General features: G+C 42.1%; 1 protein-coding gene and 1 long non-coding RNA gene across 4 annotated transcripts in view; both read right to left on the bottom strand.

Annotated features, from left to right (window-relative positions):
- Positions 1-4,344, bottom strand: part of LOC148121914 (ribokinase-like) — a 62,869-nt gene extending 58,525 nt beyond the window's left edge. The window contains exon 1 of one of the 3 annotated variants that reach the window (XM_087907408.1): positions 4,248-4,344. The gene's annotated coding sequence lies outside the window, so the exon portion shown is untranslated. The remainder of the gene's footprint in view (positions 1-4,247) is intronic. The other 2 variants (XM_087907409.1, XM_087907410.1) reach the window with 2 other exon arrangements.
- A 13,872-nt stretch (positions 4,345-18,216) lies between these two features.
- LOC148121913 (uncharacterized) lies at positions 18,217-18,760 on the bottom strand. The gene is made up of 2 exons (XR_015738169.1): positions 18,645-18,760; positions 18,217-18,481 (listed from the first exon to the last, which is right to left on the bottom strand). It is a non-coding gene; the product is annotated as an uncharacterized LOC148121913 (long non-coding RNA).
- Between the last annotated feature and the right edge of the window lie 1,104 nt (positions 18,761-19,864).

The following is a 19,864-nucleotide window of genomic DNA, read 5'->3' as shown; positions in this document are numbered from 1 at the left end:
TTATCCTCCAAGGCCATAAAAGTGGGGATTAAAACTATATTCAAGCTGGGCAGTGGTGGTGCACACCTTTAATCCCAATTCTCAGGAGGCAGAGGCAGGTGGATCTTTGTGAGTTTGAGACCAGCCTGGTCTACAGAATGAGTTCCAGGACAGTCAGGGAAACGCTGTCTTGAAAAAAACAAACTTAACCCCAAAACAACAACAAATAAATACACACATGTGCACACACACGTACGTGCGCAAACACAATTATATTCAAAAGGTAGCTTTGGTTAAGCATGATGAAGCATGGGAGAACGGCACTGGGATCATCTCAGGTCGTTTTGGGATTCCCCATCTTCAGCATCTATCTCCTTTTGTAAGCTTTCTCTGTGCTTCCAGAGAACTTGTGGGTACTTGCTTCAGAGCAATGTCTAGCATATTTTCACTGTCTTTATATACAAATCATCAGACTTTTGAAGCAAAATTCCCTGGCGCTCGTCTTTGTCCTACCCCAGAACACAGAAGAGCTAGTGAGGGATGAGGGATGGATACCTTAGTAACAGCAGTCTCTCCCTCCCTTTCTCCTCCTCTCTCTTTTTAGCAGATTGGGTCTCATGTAGCCCCAGCTGATCTTGAACTCCCTACCAAGGCTGGCCTTGAACTGATTCTCCTGCCTCCACCTCTCTTGCTGGGATCGCAGGTGCTTGCTATCACACTCTGCTTCTTTCTTGTCACTTGGAATTGACTTTTTAAAGTATCTCTTTTCACTGGAGGTATCAAAATTAGCAAATTTCTCATGATTTCTCTTGGCATTACAGAACACAAGTGACAGAAACATATTTAAAAATACTGATTTTTAAAATATGACTTACAACTTAAAAGCAATCTATTAAAAACCAAAAGAGCAGAAATCATGAAGAATGGCATTATATTTTTCAAATATTGGGAACTGTCAGATAATTTTAGACTAACGTTTCTTTGGTTTTTACTTTACTGAAAATGTGGCCTAAAGAGATTTTCCTGATCTAATATGATACTATGCCTTAGTCCAATCCAGGCTACAGGGCTGCCATGAAAAGGAAATTTCTGTTAGTTTCCCCTCACTTTCCTAGAAACTTTTATTAGGCCTGATGTTACAGCATCAGGAAGGCAGGATGGGAGTTTACCTGCATAAATGTATGTGCACCTAGTGTATGTCTGGTGCCCATGGAGGTCAGAAGAGGGCGTTGGAGCCCCTGGAGCTGGAGTTACAGGCAGTTGTGAGCCACACACTGTGGGTGCTGGGACCTGATCCTGGGTTCTCTGCAAAAACAGTTGCTCTTAATTGCTGAGCTATCTCTTTAGCCCATTAAAAAAATTATTTTCCTCTTTATTTTTTAAAGTAATCTAGGTTTACTGCTTCCCTTATTCTAGTATCATAAAATCTTTTGTGAATTAAGCAATCACTTACTGATTTGCTAAGGATAAAGTTACAAGTTTGAATGCATTTGAGCCTTCTCTCTGAAGCCACCCCTTCCCATTGGAAGCATGGAAAATGACAACACAGGTGTTAGCTGACAGTCGATTGCTTTGGAAATGTGTATTAAACCTGTACTTAGAGCAAGGTTTGGGGCTGCAGAGAGGCTAAAAGGGAGGCAGGAAATGAAACATATCCTCAAAATACTGAAGTGCTCCTGGAGTTCAGAGCTCAGTGATATCATCATGCCTCATGGCGCTAAATATTCATTCACAATGACACATTTCAAGATTTGTATCTCCAGACTGGACTTCTCGGAACGCTACACTGCTGTATCTGTCCTTTTGGCCCCTTCAATATACTAGGTCAGATGTCTGATGGGTACTCCAGTCCTTATCCCTCAACCCTGAGGTGTGATAGTCCTTCTTGTCTCTTGGCAAAGGTCAATTTCCCCCTTGCAGCGGCAGAGCCACACACTTTGGCTTGATCCCCTCAGCAAATCCTTTCAGTTGCCCTCTCTTCCAAATAACCTGGAGGTTACAGAGATCCACTCTGAATTTGTCTGTTTCTTAACTTTGCATTCACGCTATCCTCAGTCTCCAGTGACTCTGTTACATTAAGTCAGGTCACAGCACTAAACTCTCTCGAACTCTGAAACAAGACCTTAAAATTCCGACATCATAAACTTAGCCTTTGCCACTGCTTATTCCCTACACCCTGAGCCTGAGGAGTAAGCACCGCAGACGGTCCTGAGGTCTCAGCAGTATTTGCTGCTCAAGATTCACAGAAGGTGCTGGACTGAAATCAGGACTTTTCACAAGCACAGCTGAGTAACAACCCTCAACTTGGTATGTTTTTGATGGAACTATTTCTAAAGTTAAACATACTCCCCATTTTTATATAAAGTGAATACTGCATTTTACCTTTTCTTGAAGAACCACCACTAGGAATATCAATTAGTTATGATGTGCTTCAAGAGGATGACACTGTACCTTGTCATAAGTCATTGCCAAGATAGACATGATTGTTTTTAAGTGGCAGACAATGTAGTTATAGTTTAAGACACTTGGTCAGGAGGCTTATGAATGTTTTTCTAGAGAAGTCAGCACACGTCCCTATAAAGCTCCAGACAGTAAATGTTTAAGTTTGGTATGTCGTACATGGTCTAGCTTACATTTTTAAAGTAACCTTTTAGAAATGTGGTAAATTATTCCAAGTGATACAGAAAGACTGCAGCTCAAATATTTCAGAAAAATCAAAATTTAAAATTTGGAGTCAGATGTGGTGGTAAAGGTCTGTAATCCCAGCTATAGCAGGATAGCAAGGTCAAGGCCCGCCTGAGTTACACAGTCCAAGTCTAGCATGGGGGACTTCATGAGACTCTGTCTTAAAAGAATAAAAGGCTAGGAGTGTAGTCCAATGGTAAAGTGCTCACTTGGCATGCAAGGGTTTGGGTACAGGAATGCAGTGTCCTCAGAGGCCAGGTGGGGCATCCCCGGGGCTGGATTACTGGTGGCTGTGAAACAATGATCCTAACTGTTGAGCCATCGGCTCCAGTCCCTGCAATGTACTGTCTGAGGTTTCTGTCAATCACAGCTGCCCCTACTAGTCTCCTTTTGAGTTCTATCCTTTGACGTCGAGTTTGTTAATTTGATAACATACATTTATCTGTCCTATCTATTGCATGTGTACGTGTGTATCATACATGTGGAAGGAAGTCAGAGAACTCCCAAGAGTCAGTTTTTGTCCTTCTACCACAGTGGGCTCCAGGGACTGAACCCAGGTCGTCGGGTTTACCTCCTAAGTCAGTGGTTCTCAACATTCCTAGTGTTGTGACCCTTTAATACAGTTCCTCATGTTATGGTGACCTTCAACCATCAAATTTTCTTCGTTGCAATTTCATAGCTGTAATTCTGCGACTATTAAGGATCATAATGTAAATATTTCATATGCGGATCCCAAAAGGGTCGCGACCTACAGGTTTAGAAACACTGTCCTAAGACATCTTGATGACCCTGAACAATTTATAATTATTTTTAGCAAAATTAAGTTGGATATGTGAAGACCTTGGAGCTATATTTAAAAGTAGATATAGGTAGTTTGGTGTGAGGATTTGGTTACTTTGATTACACCAAGGCCTTATTTCAAGGTTCTCTCTTATCATTTGGGAAAAGGTTTAGGGACAGACAGGTCTTCTAACTCAACTATTTTCACTTAGCATATTTTTCATCACTATTTGATCATAGTGATTAGTAGTTATAATTCTTATGCTTTTTTTTTTCGGACTCCCACTTGGGTTTTACCACAAGGTTGACCCACGGTTGCATTTCTACACAAAAATAAACTGTAAATACGAAACATTGCAGGAATGTCAACAATCGACAGAGTGAAAAGGTGTGTGTCTTTCACCTCGACGCCTTATTTCACACGTGTTCAACCGAGTAATACCCAGATGAGTCTGGTTAACAAAACACTTCTTGTAGTCCTCATAACAACCCTGTAAGTTAGGTCCGTTCTCTCAGAGGTTAAAATATCATGGGACAGCCTGGCCAAAAAACCAGGTGCAGGTGTTTGGGGAGGGAGGAGTGGGGTGTCTTTTGGCAACAGAGCTGTCATTCAGCGGCGCCAGTCCCTTCCCTTGCCATTGACTTCCAGACTTGAATTCTGCCTTTTCCACGTCAGAAGTCGCGCTGTGGAAAACCCGAGGCTCACAGCAGAACTTCACGGCGGGTGCCCACAGATCCGAGGCCCGAGCACCCAACAGTGTGGTTTGCCCTCCCGAGACCCTGCACTGCGGCCCCGCACTAACCTGACCAGGTCGGTCATGCAGGAACCCACCACCACCACCACCGCTGCCGCCACCTCCTCCTGCCAGGGCCTACCGGGCTCCCCAGACGCCGCCATTACAAAGCCTTGCTCTAGCTCGACCCCGACGCTGCCCTTTGCCCTTTGCCTGAACCCGTAACCAGAGACGCCGCTCCTTCTCCCTAACGACGAGGCCGGTCCCCCACGTCTGTTTGGGTTGCCCACCCTAATGTCCGTGAAACATTCCCGGCCTCCGGCGGCTCCCGGTTCTTCTAGCACCTATGTTCCCGCCCCGCCTCACGGCACAGGGCTCAGCCGCTACGGCGAGAGGCGACGTAGCTCGCTCGGTTGGAGGCGGCCGCCGCGGCGAAACATCAAGCACTACCGGGCCGCCTTCCCTAGCTTCCGGCTGTGCTCGGCGCGGGACGTCCGGGGGAGCGCGCGCGCATCAGGCCCGCGCTTCGCGCGCTGGTCGGTGCGTCGGTTGGGGGCGCGCTCGGGTAACCTGTACCCCGTCCAGTCGCCGGTTTCTGATCTGAGTTCCAGGTACCTGGACCCGGGCTGGTGCGGGGAGGTTGGATCTCAGTCGCACAGGTGGCGCAGAGAGCCATGTTTGAGTATGGCCAGAGAGCTAGCCTCTCCCTCAAGAGAAGGCCCGCGTTCCAAAGATGCCCCGCTCGCCCCCAGCACACGGATCCCCTCAAGAACGAGCCCCCCAAACCCGAGGCTACTCTCTCTCTATCTCTCTCTATTTCCACACATCTTGCTCATTCCTGGCCCCTGATGAACCCCGCTTCTTTTTGTGCTTGATGGGGGGAATCATACAATTTGGGAGAAAGGGTCGGAACACTTTAGGTTTTCCTCAGAATGGGTGGCCGGCCATTCTTTGGATCTGAACCGGTTCGCGCTCCACATCCCTCCCCGATGTTGCCCAGTGGAGAAATTGCTCCCCCAACGTAACTTCCGTCCTGCGCCATATGACGTGAACGTGATGCAGCAGGAGGCCACCCCTTTCCGTTCCATGACGTCAACGGGGCACATGTTTTCGTGTTTGTCATCCTCCTAATTGCAAGAGCCTGGTCGGTGCTTGTTATACGTCTTTGTATTCCCCAGATAGCCAGCCCACCGAAAGAGCTCATGCGACCTTACCTTGCGGCAGCAGAGATCTATAAATATTATACATTTGCATTTTCCTCCTGCAATACGTCAAAATCAGGAAAGAAATACAAATTGCAAAACAAGCATTCAAGAAAGCTGGCCACCAAAAATTCCTGCCTCTGTGAGATCCGTTATAATGATGCCATGTGTAAAAGAGTGTGTGTGTGTGGGGGGGGTATGTTTCTAACCCATACAATCCCTGCATATTGTACCAAAGGACCATTTTTTTTTTCCAGATTCCGGGTTTTGGAGTCAGTATAGTTTTCCCTCTTTGTTAGAGAATTCCCACTTCAAAACTGAAACATCTAAGAGCTGCACAAAACCTTGCACAGTCAAAAGCTGTATTATGGCCGCTCTGGAAATAAAGACAGAAATCCATTCCCTCAGGTGCGATCCGGAAGTCTTGACACTTGCTGCAGTGGATGAGGCTGTCCTAATCACTAGCGTGGTTTGGCATCTGGAGTCGGCTTGTTTCTTTTGGCATTTAGCTAGTGAATCCTTCAGGCTGGCATTAGCCCTCGGTCAGCAGTAGCCTAGTTGATTTCTAGTTGTAAAGCAATCATGTGGATAAATTCCTGACCGTGTCCTCACATTTGACAAGGTGTGCGCTTTAAAACTGCACCTTGATGCTTTCTGCAGTGGCCAATGAAACGAGTACCTGAGAGGAAAGCAGGAATAGCGGACTTTGAGAGAGGTCTGGATTTGAATTCTAATCCTTCTGTTTGCTTTGTGTGCGACATTAAGTCACTTTATCTTGCTGGCCTTTAGTTTTGTATTTATAAAAGGGAAACAATAGTCATTTAGAAACTGCTTTGTGGGGGGGAGGGCAGTGGATAGCTGTCCAGAAAGGTGAGTAATAGCTCATGTGTGAGGTTTTGAATGTGCTAGTTTTGTTTCTACTTCTTAAGAAATCTGAGGTAAAATGATAGGTACTGTGGGGAAAAAATCATGACAAAAATCATTTGTTGTCATGAGAGATCTTTCTGTTTGCTTCTACCAGATGGCTATTCCTGTGGCGTAAATAAGATCCCCTTCAGGAACTGTGGCATTGGTGGGAAGAAATCAGATAGAAGCACTGCAGAATTTAGAAAGAAAAGTCTTGACGTCAAGGTGATAGTATATTATTCAAAAAACAATTACCCGTGTCATCTGGGAAATGGGAATTAGAAACCGGCCTTAGACGGGCTATGGGTGGCAACACCGCATGTAGAAGTGCTTTAGGAGTGATGCGATGCTATGAAATGTGTATTCTTTTATGGTAGATAGTACAGCAGAGGAAGCATGTACTCTTGCTTGTGATGATGTATTAGAATGGTATTGGGAAGGCATCTACCAAGGAGTTAGGAAAGAATCATTTGGAACTAAAGTATGTGATATAAAGCTTAACCATTTCAGAAATATTTCTGGTGTCACCATGGTATTTTTTGGAAAGATCTCTATAGTCATTCCTTTATTGCTATCCAAAAATGATAAAACAATTATTCAATTTAGCAGAGCTTGTAAGTCCTTATGTGCCACAGTGTGTAGAATCTAGAACCGGAACAGCAGATACTCATAATTGTAACTGGGTGGAAATTAGTTAGCTCTCAATGTGGGATTAACCTTTTAGTTTGAGAAAGACAACGATCATTTGAATTGACTTATTCACCTCTAAAGTAGCAGCTTTCATTTAGAAGTCTATTAGGAATTCATACACTCTCTCTTCCAGTTCCTTTAATATCCAGGTAGTGTTGATGTGATTTGTTGCTATGTATTTGTGGCGTAGCACCTGAAAAATCAAAGACGGAAAAGACTCAATTACTTTTTGGTGCTTAGTATCTAGACAGGAGTATGTTTTTATAATTTAAGTGTTAAGTACATTTTTTTTTCTTCACTTATTCTTCAGATTCTACTGTATTTATTCCCCTGTCATTTGTGTATATAGGTGTGTTTGTGATTTATTTGTGTGTCTGTGTATAGTGTGTATGTGTGTGTCTGTGCATGGCATATTTGTGTGTATATGTATGGTGTATGTGTGTGTGCATGGCATATTTCCATGTATATGTATAGTGTATGTGTGTGTATGGCATATTTGTATGTATATGTATAGTGTATATATGTGTGTGTGGTATATTTGTGTGCATATGTATAGTATATGTGTGTGTGCTTGGTATATTTGTGTGTGTATATGTGTGTACATGGTATATATGTATAGTGTCTATGTCTGCTGCAAGCCCGAGTGCTTGGTTACATATGTGTGTCTCTGGGTCAGGCTTTTATTGGTTGCCATGGATCTGAACTCATGCATGTTCATACATGCGTACCAAGCATTTTACTCACTGAACCATTTCCCCAGGTGCCCCTCACCCTATCAGTTTTTGAGGGTATATTCTCTCCATCCCTAAATATTTTTCCAGCTTTGCTCCCCTTAATCATTTATTTAAAATACGTTTGAAGTTTATTTTTTATTAAACCTATTATTTGAGGCCACATTCTGAACATGGGTCTCATGTATAGACCTGACCAGTATCCATGGTCCTGACCAGTAGTTAATAAAGCTTGCTTCAAATTTGGCTAAAAATCTATTATTTGAACTTACCACTTAATTTATTTATTATTAAAATGTTACTGAATACTAAGCATATGTTGAATGCATTTGTTAATGTGAGCCTTTTGCGTTTTAGTCTTGTTGGGGAGAGTTCATGTATACAGGTAATTACAGTCCACCATGGAAGGACTTACTAAGAAAGGGATTCAGCCATAAATGGTGTCTAGTAAGTAATAATTGGTTGTGTTTGCTTTAGAGTTTGTTGTTGCCCATCAAGCTCTTTGTCCTCGTGGGGACTGGATAGAGGGCTTCCTAAGTCAGCGGCATGTGTTTTGTGTGTTACTAGGAAGGGACGTTAGGGAAGGCTTCTCCGTCTCAACCATTGGAAGGGCCGGTTGTGCTGTGAAGCTGTGCAGCCTAAGGGTACTGTGCTAGTGGAGGGTCGTCTTTGGAAAGGAGGAGGGAATTGTTCTTCAAGGGTTCCTTTCCTTCCTGAACAGCATGGAGCTGCCCATGCCCTGACTATCTGAGCAGCAGGGATCTGGTTTCTTCCGGAAGACTAATGGTAGAGGTATTACTGGGTTATAGAGCATTTGCTCATACGAGAGACATTCTGAGCACTGTGCTAGCTTCCAGGAAACTTGGTACGTCTGTATTTCTGTATTGTATCTGGTAAACTGATCACTTTCCTTTCTTTCTACTTTCAGTGGTGACTCATAAATCAAGTTAAAATGTCTCCAGAAATTGCCTTGAACCGAATTTCTCCAATGCTGTCCCCATTCATATCTAGCGTGGTCCGAAATGGAAAGGTGGGGCTGGATGCTACAAACTGTTTGAGAATAACGGACTTGAAGTCTGGGTATGTACAGAACTAACTTAACCTTTACTTTACAATAAACCTTTCTTACCGAATTCATTAAAATTGTTCATCACAGGTAGCTTTCAAGTCTTGCTCTTATTACTGACTAATCTAGTCGAGTTAAAGAAGTCTGTGTGTGTGTGTGTGTGTGTGTGTGTGTGTGTATACGATGTGTGCTGAGGATTGAACTCAGTGTCTCACACATGCTAGCGAAGAATTTGACCATAGAGTTACATGCCAGTTCTCAATTCATTTGGTTTTGTTTAATTTTTGACATTTTATACTTCTTATTTCATAAGTGTGTGTGTCCATGCGTGGACATTTATTTCTACTGGAACCACTCATATATTCTTTTCTGATTCATCTCTTTGGGTTTCAGCGTGTGTGTTCTTCTTTCATTGGCTTGTTTTCTTGTTTACTGCAACCTGACATACTGTAAGATTGGGTTTAGCGCTACCGTGTCTGCCATCGTTTGCTAATCTCCCTTAATACAAAAATACAATAGCTAGCCAGAATGAGTCACTCTGTAAAAGGAGCGGCAGGCTGTGTCCCGCCACCTGGCTCCCGGGTAGCTTTATCCAAAATAATTACACGGAAACTGTATTCATTTAAACACTGTCTGGCCCATTTTCTGTAGCCTCTTATTGGCTAACTCTTACATATTGATCTAACCCATTTCTAGTAATCTGTGTAGCACCACGAGGTGGTGGCTTACCAGGAGGATTCTAATCTGTGGCTGTCTTGAAGAGGAGAGTCATGGCGACTGCCTGCCTCTGCTTTCTTTCTCCCACAATTCTGTTCTGTCTACTCCACCCACCTAAGGGCTATCCTATCAAAAAGGCCAAGGCAGTCTCTTTATTAACCAATGAAAGTAACAATAGACAGATAACCCTCCTCCATCATCACTCTTTACAATGGGGTTAAAACATCCAGTCTCACACCTGGATATGATGTATTAAATACAAAACAAAAAACCCATAAACAAAAAGAAAAAAGAAGTGGAAAAACCTGCTCTACATTTCATTTGGAAATAAAATTAGATCTACAGAAAAGATGGAAAAATACTATAGGAATTTGCAGCAATAATCTTGGTTGTCAACTTTATAGACTGTGGGCATGTCTGAAGGGGATTTTCATGATTTTCAAATGATGGAGGGAGAAGGCTCAGTCTGGTAGGCAGCGCCATCTCTGGGCATGTCAGCCTGCGCTGTATGAGAAGTATAGCTGGCAGTATCCTGGGGGAGCAAGCTAGCAGTCAGCACCCCTCCAAGGTCTGGCTCTTAGTTCTTACTTCCGGGTTCCTGCTTTTGTTCCTGCCTTGCTTCTCTCAGTGATGGTCTAGAGCCCTTAAGGTGTAATAAGTCCATCCCTTAGGCTGTTTGTAGCCAGTGTTTCCCAGAGCACCAGAGAAGCAAAGTAGGACAGAAACTCACATTGTTTTTCCATTACTGATCATTTTGTATTTCTTATTTGAGATTAGCTGTTTTCCTCTTTCATGGACTAAGATTAATTCAGAATACAAATAGTGTTTAATTGTCAGTATTCTCAGTTTCTCTAGCCTGTCTTTTTTTTTAAGTCTTTCTTTATCATGAATGACCTTGACATTGTTTTTTGTTTTGTTTTGTTTTCCAAGACAGGGTTTTTCTGTGTAACAGGCCTGGCTGTCCTAGAACTCACTCTGTAGAGCAGGCTGGCCTTGATCACAGAGATCCTGCCTCTGCCTCTCAAGTGCGGGGGGGGGGGGGGGGGGGGGGGGGGGGGGGGGGGGAATTAAAGGTGTGTGCCACCACCCCCCAGGTTGACCTTGGCATTCTTAAAGAATATTGGCTAGATATTTTGTGATCTGTCCCTCCCTCTATACTACACTTTCTTGCATTCAAATCAGAACTGTACGCGCTTCCCCAAGAGCACTATAGTGGTCTTGTTCCACCTCAGGGCATCCAATGCATGTCTATATGATGGCCATGTCTTTTTATGTCATCCTCCTGCCTCAGCCTCCTGAGTAGCTAGGATAACAGACACCACAGCTACTCAGCCATGCAGCCAGGAGTGTGCTTGACACATTAGGCACTTTTTATGCATTTTCAATATATGATCTTCCCAATTTCTGATGTGTTTAGTGAGGTGTACCCTCTTTGTAAGCCAGAGAGTAAAATATCTGTCATTATTGGTTCCCACCTTTTGTCTTTGGGAGGTCTGTCAAGTGACTTTTTGATGTTTTGACATTTCCCCATTTTTTTTTCTTACTAGAAATGCCACTTGTGTGAGTGTGTGTGTGTGTGTGTGTGTGTGTGTGTGTGTGTGTGTGTGTGTGAGAGAGAGAGAGAGAGAGAGAGAGAGAGAGAACGAAAGACAGAGAGAAAGTCCAGCAACAGCTTCAGAGAGGGGTCCAGATGAGTGGCCCCATATGCTGCATTTTTGGTTTTCTCTTAGTGATACTTATTAGGCCTTTTATCCTATTATATTGTATCTATTTATATTTCGTCTGTCTCTGTGTGTGAACATGTATATACCCCAATGCATATGTGGAAGTCAGAGGACAACCTGAGTCCCAGGATTGATCTCAGGTCATCAGGCTTGGATGGCAAGTGCCTTTTTACCCACTGAACCATTTCATTTTTTCTCTTTTCTCTTTCTTTTAGACCTGCAGAGCTCTGGGTTATGGGGAATAGTTGGGATTTATATTCTAATTTTTGTTTACTCCATGTAGGGCACAACGCACACAGAATATCATCTGAGGAGACGTTTTGAAGTTATAAGGACAATCTTCTTAGTAATTATAGCTAGCTATCCTTGAAGAAATGCTATTTTAGTACCCATTTTCCTTATTTGATTGATAAGCTGAACAGACAGGCAAGATCCAAATAAAAGCAAGATTCTTTTTTTAAAAGTGTGATAATTCATCCTCACTTCCCTTATGGACCTTGGATTTTTTTCTGTGTCCTTAGGACTGTGTGCACTTTTAAGCTCCATCGCTGGGCCATCGGTCTCTTAAGGACAGAGATCTTACTGAACTTCTTTGTATGCTTCTGTGAGTTTGCCATGGTGCCTCATGGGCTAAGCGAGTGGGTGGATGGGACAGGTGTTTCACGGAGAGGTTACTTAGTTTGCAGGGTCAGAGTAGTTTTGTTCTTGTGACTCAGGAGACTTTTTATTGTCTTGCTAACATAATTCTATTATACATCATTCTAAAAATTGACATTCCCTGACAAACAAGCAGACCCTTTTGAAATTATAGCAAAAATACATTACAGCATTAGATTTAATTTTTAAAAACGTTACACTTATTTCCATGTTTTTAGATTTATTTTGTTTTATGCATGTGAGTTTTTTGCCTGAACGTACATATGGGCACCATGTGCATGCCTGGTGCCAGAGAGGTTGGAAGAAGGTGTTGGATCCGTTGAACTGGAGTTAGCATAGGGTCGTGAACGATGATGTGGTACTAGGAACCAAGTTCCTGGATTCTCTGCAAGAGCAGCAAGTGTTCTTAACCACTGAGCCATCTCACCAACTCCAGATTGATCCTTTTAGATAGAATATATACTGAGACCGAAGGGGCCACTGTTAATGACAGGGAATTATCCCATGAACTTTCTGCAATTTGTTAATTCTCTGATGTGTGGTAACTTGATCACAGGCTTGTTCTATTTGCAGGATGCTGTACTTTGTCATTTTTAGTGAGTTTTGTAATCTTGATGTTGTCTAAGTGTCTGATCAGCACTCTGTAATGATGCCTGGCAAGTCAAATGGGGAAGGCAGAGCAGCTCACTGCAACCGGTGGCAGCTGAGCCTTAATATCCTTTTTTGGCATATTGCAAGTGACTCAACCTCACTGGCACATGGCTGTGTTTGGGGCATCTGCTGTGACATCTCATCCACCCACAAGTACCTGTTGCATTTTTTTGGTGCATGTTCTGAATTTCGTTACTTAGTTAAAAATAGATACTCAGTGTAAGTACTTGATTACTAAAGAGGGTAATTTTAAACGATGAGTGGTGTGCGCTTTTATGATTGAGCTCAGTTGGGCTGCGTCTGTCTCTAGCTTGCTTAGTCTGTCTGGAAGGAAGCTGCTGTTCTGGGAGGCAACAGGTTCAGTTAAAGATGGCAGTTTTAATGTTTTAGCATATAGATGTTCACTTGGCTCTTCGTATTGCTTTTTTCTCTCTTTTAATCTCATTCTTTCTCCCTGAGCATGTCTTCATTCTCTCTCTCTCTCTCTCTCTCTCTCTCTCTCTCTCTTTCTCTCTCTCTATTGTCTAGGCTGGTCTTGAACTCACTTGAATTCTGCTTCAGCCTCCTAAATGCTGGGTTTGTAGTCAGTGCACTACCATTCCGGATTTATCTAGTTTTAAGCTGGTAAGATTTGTATTCATAAACATAATTCTTTCATTTGATTTAGTATATCATAGTCCATTGTGTGAATATGACCCCTATTTTAAATTAATATTTATTAATTTTTTATTTATCCCTTGATAATTTCATATGTGTATATAATGCATCTTTACCATGCACACCCATAACTTCCTTATTCTATTCCCCACAAACATGCCCTCAGCATGTCTCTCCCATTTTGAAATAGCCTCGGTTTTAATTCATTATTAAATATTTTTTTCCGACAAAGAATGCCATAGTGAACATTCTGTTGTGTCCATACAAGAAGATGCACATGAGAACATTGTCTCAGGCGGAATCTCTCCACCTGGGTATGTTTATCTATTAGTGCTGTAAAAGCAAGACAGTGAGTCATAACAACATTCAAGAAGGGGAAACAAGCCAGCATGGAAACTCTAAGAACATGTCATGTGTAGTAAGAATAAAGAGTATTTTGTGAATTTTCAGTAAAATAAGTATAAGTGTACTGGGTGGGTCATAGTGAAAAATACGTGTGATGATGGAAACCGTCTGTCAGCTGTTCCTGGATCCTCTATTCCTAGGAATACAGTTACTCACTCCTAGACTGTGTGGAGTTTTTTTTGTTTTTGGCTGTAGCCACATAGTTAGTGTCTGTTTCCTTTCACTAGAAAGGTAGGAGAGTTTCTTGTAGTCTGTAGCTTCACTGTTACCTGGTACAATAGTTTGTCTTTTGTTGCTGTGATCAGATGCCTTGACAGAAGCAACTTAGAGGAGCAAGGGTTTATTTTGGTGTGCTGTTCTAGAAGGATGCAGCGGGTCATGGTGGGAAGACTTGGCAACAGGCAGGGAGGTATGGTGGTCGGAGGAGGAAGCTGGCTGGTTACATTTTATCAGCTCCCAAGAAACAGAACAGAAGGTAGGAGCAGGCTATAAAACGTCAACCTGCCTCTTGCAACATAGGTTCAGTGCCTAAAAGTGCCATAATCTTCCCAAACAGCACTACCAGCAGGGACCAAATCTTCCAACACACGAGCTTATCAGAACATTTCACATTCACACAGTGGCAGTGTTGCAGACCTCGGCTTTTATCAAGCCAATACAGTGTGAAATGGTATTTCATCTGGTTTTAGCTTATATCTCTCCGATCTCTGTGACAATCTTTTTATGTGCCCACTGGCAATTCAGTTTTTACTTTGAAGATAGTCTTTACTCATCTTTTAAGTGAGCTGTTTGTTGATGTGTATTGAAAGCATTATTCATGTATTTTAGACTTTAAGCTTTTGGTAATTACATGTATTAGAAATACCTGCATGCAGGCTATGACTTAGAGTTTTTCTTTGACACTGCTAATATTCAGGAGTTTCAATTTTATTATGCAGACAATGATCACCTGCATGTGCACCTGCACCTCAAGAGGGCGCCAGATCTCATGACAGATGGTTGTGAGCCACTGTGTGGGTGCTGGGAATTGAACTCAGGACCTCTAGAAGATCAGCCAGTGCTCTTAACCTCTGAGTCATCTCTCCAGCCCCTAGGAGTCTTAATTTTAATGAACTCAGATTCGTTAATACTTTGATTTTGAAGAGAAGCAGAACAGAGAAGGAAAAGAATATGCATAAAGAAAGAGGGAAGAGGGAGAGTTTTAAGAAATTCTGATCTCTTTAATAGCCATACATCCTTCCTAAGAATTTTAACGATTTTTACTTTTCCTGATATTTAAATAGAAATTAGCTTTTTTTTCTCTGCTCTAGCATATAAAACAAGATACAGACATAGATATCCTTCCATATGGATAACTGATTGAGCCAGTATCATTCTTTTCCCATTTTCCCGCAGTGCCAATTCAAGTAGATCTCACATGTGTACTAATTCTAGGCTTTCTCATTGGCGGTTTCACCCTCACTGTCTCTGTGTCATTTGATACTGCCATGTCTATTATAGCTTTAAAAGATGCTCTTCCAATTGAACAAATTCTCTCTTTCAAAGGGAGAGGAAGAGATATATTGTAGAGTTCTTTAAAATCTAAGTGTTTGTATTCTTGTTTTAAGCTTCATCAGCAATTTGGGTGCTGTTACAGAAATCTAATTACAAATGATTTTCCTTTTGAATTTTGGAGGCTTTGATCCGTAATTTTGGAGGTACCCAATACACATACTGTCAAAATGTCATGGAGACAGTGTTCTGTCTTATTTCTGTAAGGATATTAATTTTGGTGAAATTCTTCTGTGCTATGCTAATCTTTCATGTGAATGGCTTTTCTTCAAGTTGTTGAATATTGGTAGTCCATATTTATTAAAGAATATGATTCTAAGATGCATGTTTGAAGCTCTTTGAGCTTGAATGAGTTAACTGTTGAGTTCCACTGCAGTGTTACTAGGCAACACTGGCCCTTTGTATAGGGTGATTGCTAGATTTATTATTTGAAGGACTTTCTCTAGACTGTAATATAAACCCATATGGATGCCTGCCTCATTCATCAGCAAAATCCCAATTTGTAGACCAAATTATGTACACTTTAAGGCTTTTGATATCCTCAATCCAGTAGTATATTTCACATTAGTAGTATATTACACATTAGTAGTGAATGATACCCTTAGTCTAGTAGTATATTACACATTAGTGAGTGATACCCTTAGTCCAGTAGTATGTTACACATTAGTAAACATTCACACACACATTTCAGAAGGTGCATTAGAAAGTTGCTCTCTCTCTCTCTCTCTCTCTCTCTCTCTCTCTCTCTCTCTCTTTCTCTTTTGGTTTTTTAAGACAAGGTTTCTCTATGTAGCCTTGGCTGTCCTGGAACTAGCTCTTGTAGCCCAGGCTGGCCTCAAACTCACAGAGATCCACCTGCCTCTGCCTGTGAGGGCTGGGATTAAAGGTGTGCGCCACCACTGCCCAGCTAAAGTTGCTCTTCTAATAGCAATATGTGAAGCTGCCAGTTCCTCTACACTCTTAATTTTGATATTATAAGTTTCAAAGATTACTTGTTAATTTAATAGACATGGTACTAATTTAGTCATTTGCTTTGTCTTTTTTATGTGTATGTGAGAGAGAAAGTAGAGAGCAATGGGGTATTTGTTTTTTCTTAGTAATTTATAAAACCCTTTGTATGTTACCAAATGTAACACTCTCCTTAATGTAATGCCTGTGTTCCTCCCAACTTTTCAATGTCTCTCAGTTAATATATAATATGCAGAAATCCTCCAGCATCTTCTGCTTTTGAAACCTGATAAGTGCATCTCCTATCGGAGGAAGGATGCAGAGGGTGGTAGTAGACAGTGCGTAGCTTCCCCTGTCCCCTCAGTTCTGGTCTTTGGAGGCCACTGCTCTTGCGGCACTGTTTTATTCCTTGTAAAGACATTCTTTGTGCCTGCAAGCCTTCTTTGTTTCTTTCTGTGTAGAGCACAGGCCGTGTCGGATTGCTATAATAATGGCCCCTGAAAAGTCATGCCTTCCTTTATCCGTTGTCCTTTGATTATAACCTTGCCTTGTCTTTGGTCAAGAGGCACTCTGTTTCCTTATTTACTTTTAAGAAAATTTTTTATGTGTCCGTGTGTGGGTCTGAGTGAGTGTATGTATGTGTGTCATGTGTGTGCAAGCAGAGTCCAGAAGAGGGTGTCAGCTCCCCTGGAGTTGGAGTTCCGGGTGGTTGAGAGCAGTCTGATGTGTTAGACACTTAACCCCAGGCTGTCTGCAACAGCAGTGTGCATTCTTCACTGCTGAGCCTCCTCTCCAGCCCTTTCTCTACTTCTTTAGTGTGTGGTTCCTTGTGACTTGGCTTTTACTAAGCAATACCTGACTCTGAGTCTTGGCCTTCTGAGCCTGGCAGTTCTATTTCTACCCTCTCAGGATACCATGATTGATATGTTTATGGGTCTCCTTGGGAGAGGATGCCCCATTAATTTCAGCCCCATAATTAATACCTAGCCCTGTAGCTCACCTTCATCCAAGACCTGTTGGGACAGTGTGCAGACTGGAGGAAGGAGTTTTATCCAGGAATCATAGGTATAAGTGGTGCTGAGCTCTGCTAGTGTGGGCACGGGGTGTAGTAGAAGTTCATCTAGATCTTGGTGCTTAGCTGTGTTCTATAAACAGCTGGATACTCAAGTGTGCTGCTGATGTTTTGCTGATTTTACCGAGTACCCTTTAGGGAGATGTTTATTTTAACAGAAGAAACCTAGGCTCCGTACTTCTCATGCTCTTTTCCTCCCTTAGATCTTTATCCCAGCAGCTGTCTGTGAAGCTCTACTCTGACTGTAATTGTGTGACAGAGTAATACATGCAATTTCAATTAAGCCATCTATGGAGCTTTTAATACTTAAAGGTGCTTCAATAGCCAGGGATGATGTAATCCTGTACCGTAGCTCTAAGGGAGGCAGGAGGGTCTCAAGTTCAAGGCTTGACTTGGCTGCAGAGGTAGTTCAAGCTCAGCATGGGCAGCTTAGTGGGTCACATTTCAGAATAAGAAGTAAGAAGAGGCTGTGAGATAGCTCAGTGGTCAGATAGAGCCTAATCAAAACCCCAAGTAAACAAGCACCTCCTGGCCACATGTGATTTTTAGTTTATATTTTATACTTAGGATTTTAAGTGGTGGTAGTATTGGCCTTGATTCAGTAGACCCTGAAATTACTCACTTGGGAACTTTTGGTACTCCAGAATCTGGAGTGGTCAGACCTTGATAAATGTGGATTGGATTTTACGTGGTGTGAAACTCAGGCTTTTCATGTCCTGCAATGACTTCATTCCAGAGTGATTTAAAAATATTTTGTATGGCCACGCAGTGGTTTCACATGCCTCTAATCCCAGCACTCGGGAGGCAGAGGCAGGTGGATCTCTGTGAGTTCGAGGCCAGCCCGGTCTACAGAGCAAGTTCCAGGAGTGGCTCCAAAGCTACAGAGAAACCCTGTCTCGAAAACAAACAAAGTAAAATAAAAAAAATTTGTATGGAGGTTGGGGTGGAGAAAGAAAGGAAGGGAAGTAACGGGTTTAATATGGCTAAGGAGAGAGAGAGGGCAGAGGACTCTAGTCAGCGCCTGACTCAACTTCACATTCTTCAAGGGAGCAGCAACAAAATTGTTCCATTGTTGGCTTTTATACTTTTTATTACGTCCGGTTTAGAAAATGTTAATTTATTTTTATTTTATGTATTTGGCTGCATGCATGTAAGTACACCGTGTCTGTCTGGTGCCCGTGGAGCCCAGAAAAAGGAGTCATTTCACCTGGAACTGGAGGTACGAGTGGTTGTCAGCCTCTGGGTAGTAGCTGGGAACCAAACCTGGATCCTCTGAAAGAGCAGCAAGTGCTCTTAACTTCTGGGCTGTCTTTCCAGTCCTTTAATCTGCACAAAAAAGGAAAAAAGGATTTAGTTATATGTTAGTCTGTGTGTCTGTGTAGAGTTATGGGCCCTTGAGTGAATCTTAGGGTTTCTATTGCTGTGAAGAGACAACATGACCATAGCAACTCTTATAAAGGAAAACATTTAACTGTGGTAGCTTGCTTACAGTTCTGATGTTTAATCCATTCTTGTCATGGTGGGAAACAAGGCGACATGTCTGCGGACATGATGCTAGAGAAGGAACTGAGAGTTCTTACATCTTGACTCACAGGCAACAGGAAGTGTTTTGAGACACTGGGTGTGGCTTGCGCATATATGACAATTCAAAGCCCACCTCCACAGTGACACACTTCCTCCAACAAGGCCACACCCACTCCAACAAAACCACACCTCCTAATAGCCCTCTGAGCTTATGGGAACCAATTGCATTCAAACTACTACACCCTTGCAGGTCAGAAGAGGGCATCAGACCTCTGGACTGGAGTAAGAGAGGTTGTAAGATGACAGAGGTGAGTGCCAGGAGCCAAACTTAGGTCCACTCTAAGAGCTATATGCTCTTTTAACCACGGCACCATCTCTTCAGCCTTCATTCTGTACAATTTAAGGTAGTATTTTGTGAATAGTTTTTATTTGGTCTGATTCTGAGTTTAGAAGATCAGTGAGAGCCTTTTGGTTGGATCATGTTTATATGGGAATAACTGTGTTTTAAGGCTCCAAATTCTATGGTATCACTTTGCATGTTTAAAGGGGCCTTATGCTTGTGTAGAAAGGTGAGCTACTATCCCCTTTACATTTATGTATTTATTTTTTATTTAGTGTGTATAAGTATGACGGTCAAAAAACAATTTGCAGGATTCTCCTTCGACCATGTGGGTGATGGGTTCTGAACTTAGGTTGTCAGACGTGCCTTTACCCACTGAACCATCTTGCTGGCCTTAGATTAACTCCCCATTGTAGCTTCCATGTTGCTGAATAATCTTGATTTTTGTGCCATGTTGCTTGAGAAATGATTTTATAACCTTCCTTTTCAGGGCCACATTTCCTGAGTAATTTGGTTATCTTTCTTATGGCAAGTCATGAAAGTCAAGTTTATCCCATTGACCTTGCTGCTCTTGACCTTTTGTTTTCTCAAAAGATTTTTATCTCAACTTTTGCTCTTGTCAATTTCTGGACAGCAAGTCTTGAATCAAGTTGATGTTTTGAAGAACATTTTCATCTTCTTTTAAATCTTCAATGATTTTTTTTCGTCTTTGGACTTTTAGATGTTTTCATTTAAAAGTATTATTTTTATTGGTTGAGTAAATTATTAATATACAGGTACAACTTTTATCTTGTACATACTTTTTATGTGATAAAATATATTTATCATGACATTTATCATTTTAT

This window comes from Myodes glareolus, chromosome 6, assembly GCF_982192425.1.
Source record: "Myodes glareolus chromosome 6, mMyoGla1.1, whole genome shotgun sequence".
In the NCBI taxonomy this organism is placed as follows: domain Eukaryota; kingdom Metazoa; phylum Chordata; class Mammalia; order Rodentia; family Cricetidae; genus Myodes; species Myodes glareolus.
This window is presented reverse-complemented; position numbering and strand designations above follow the sequence as displayed.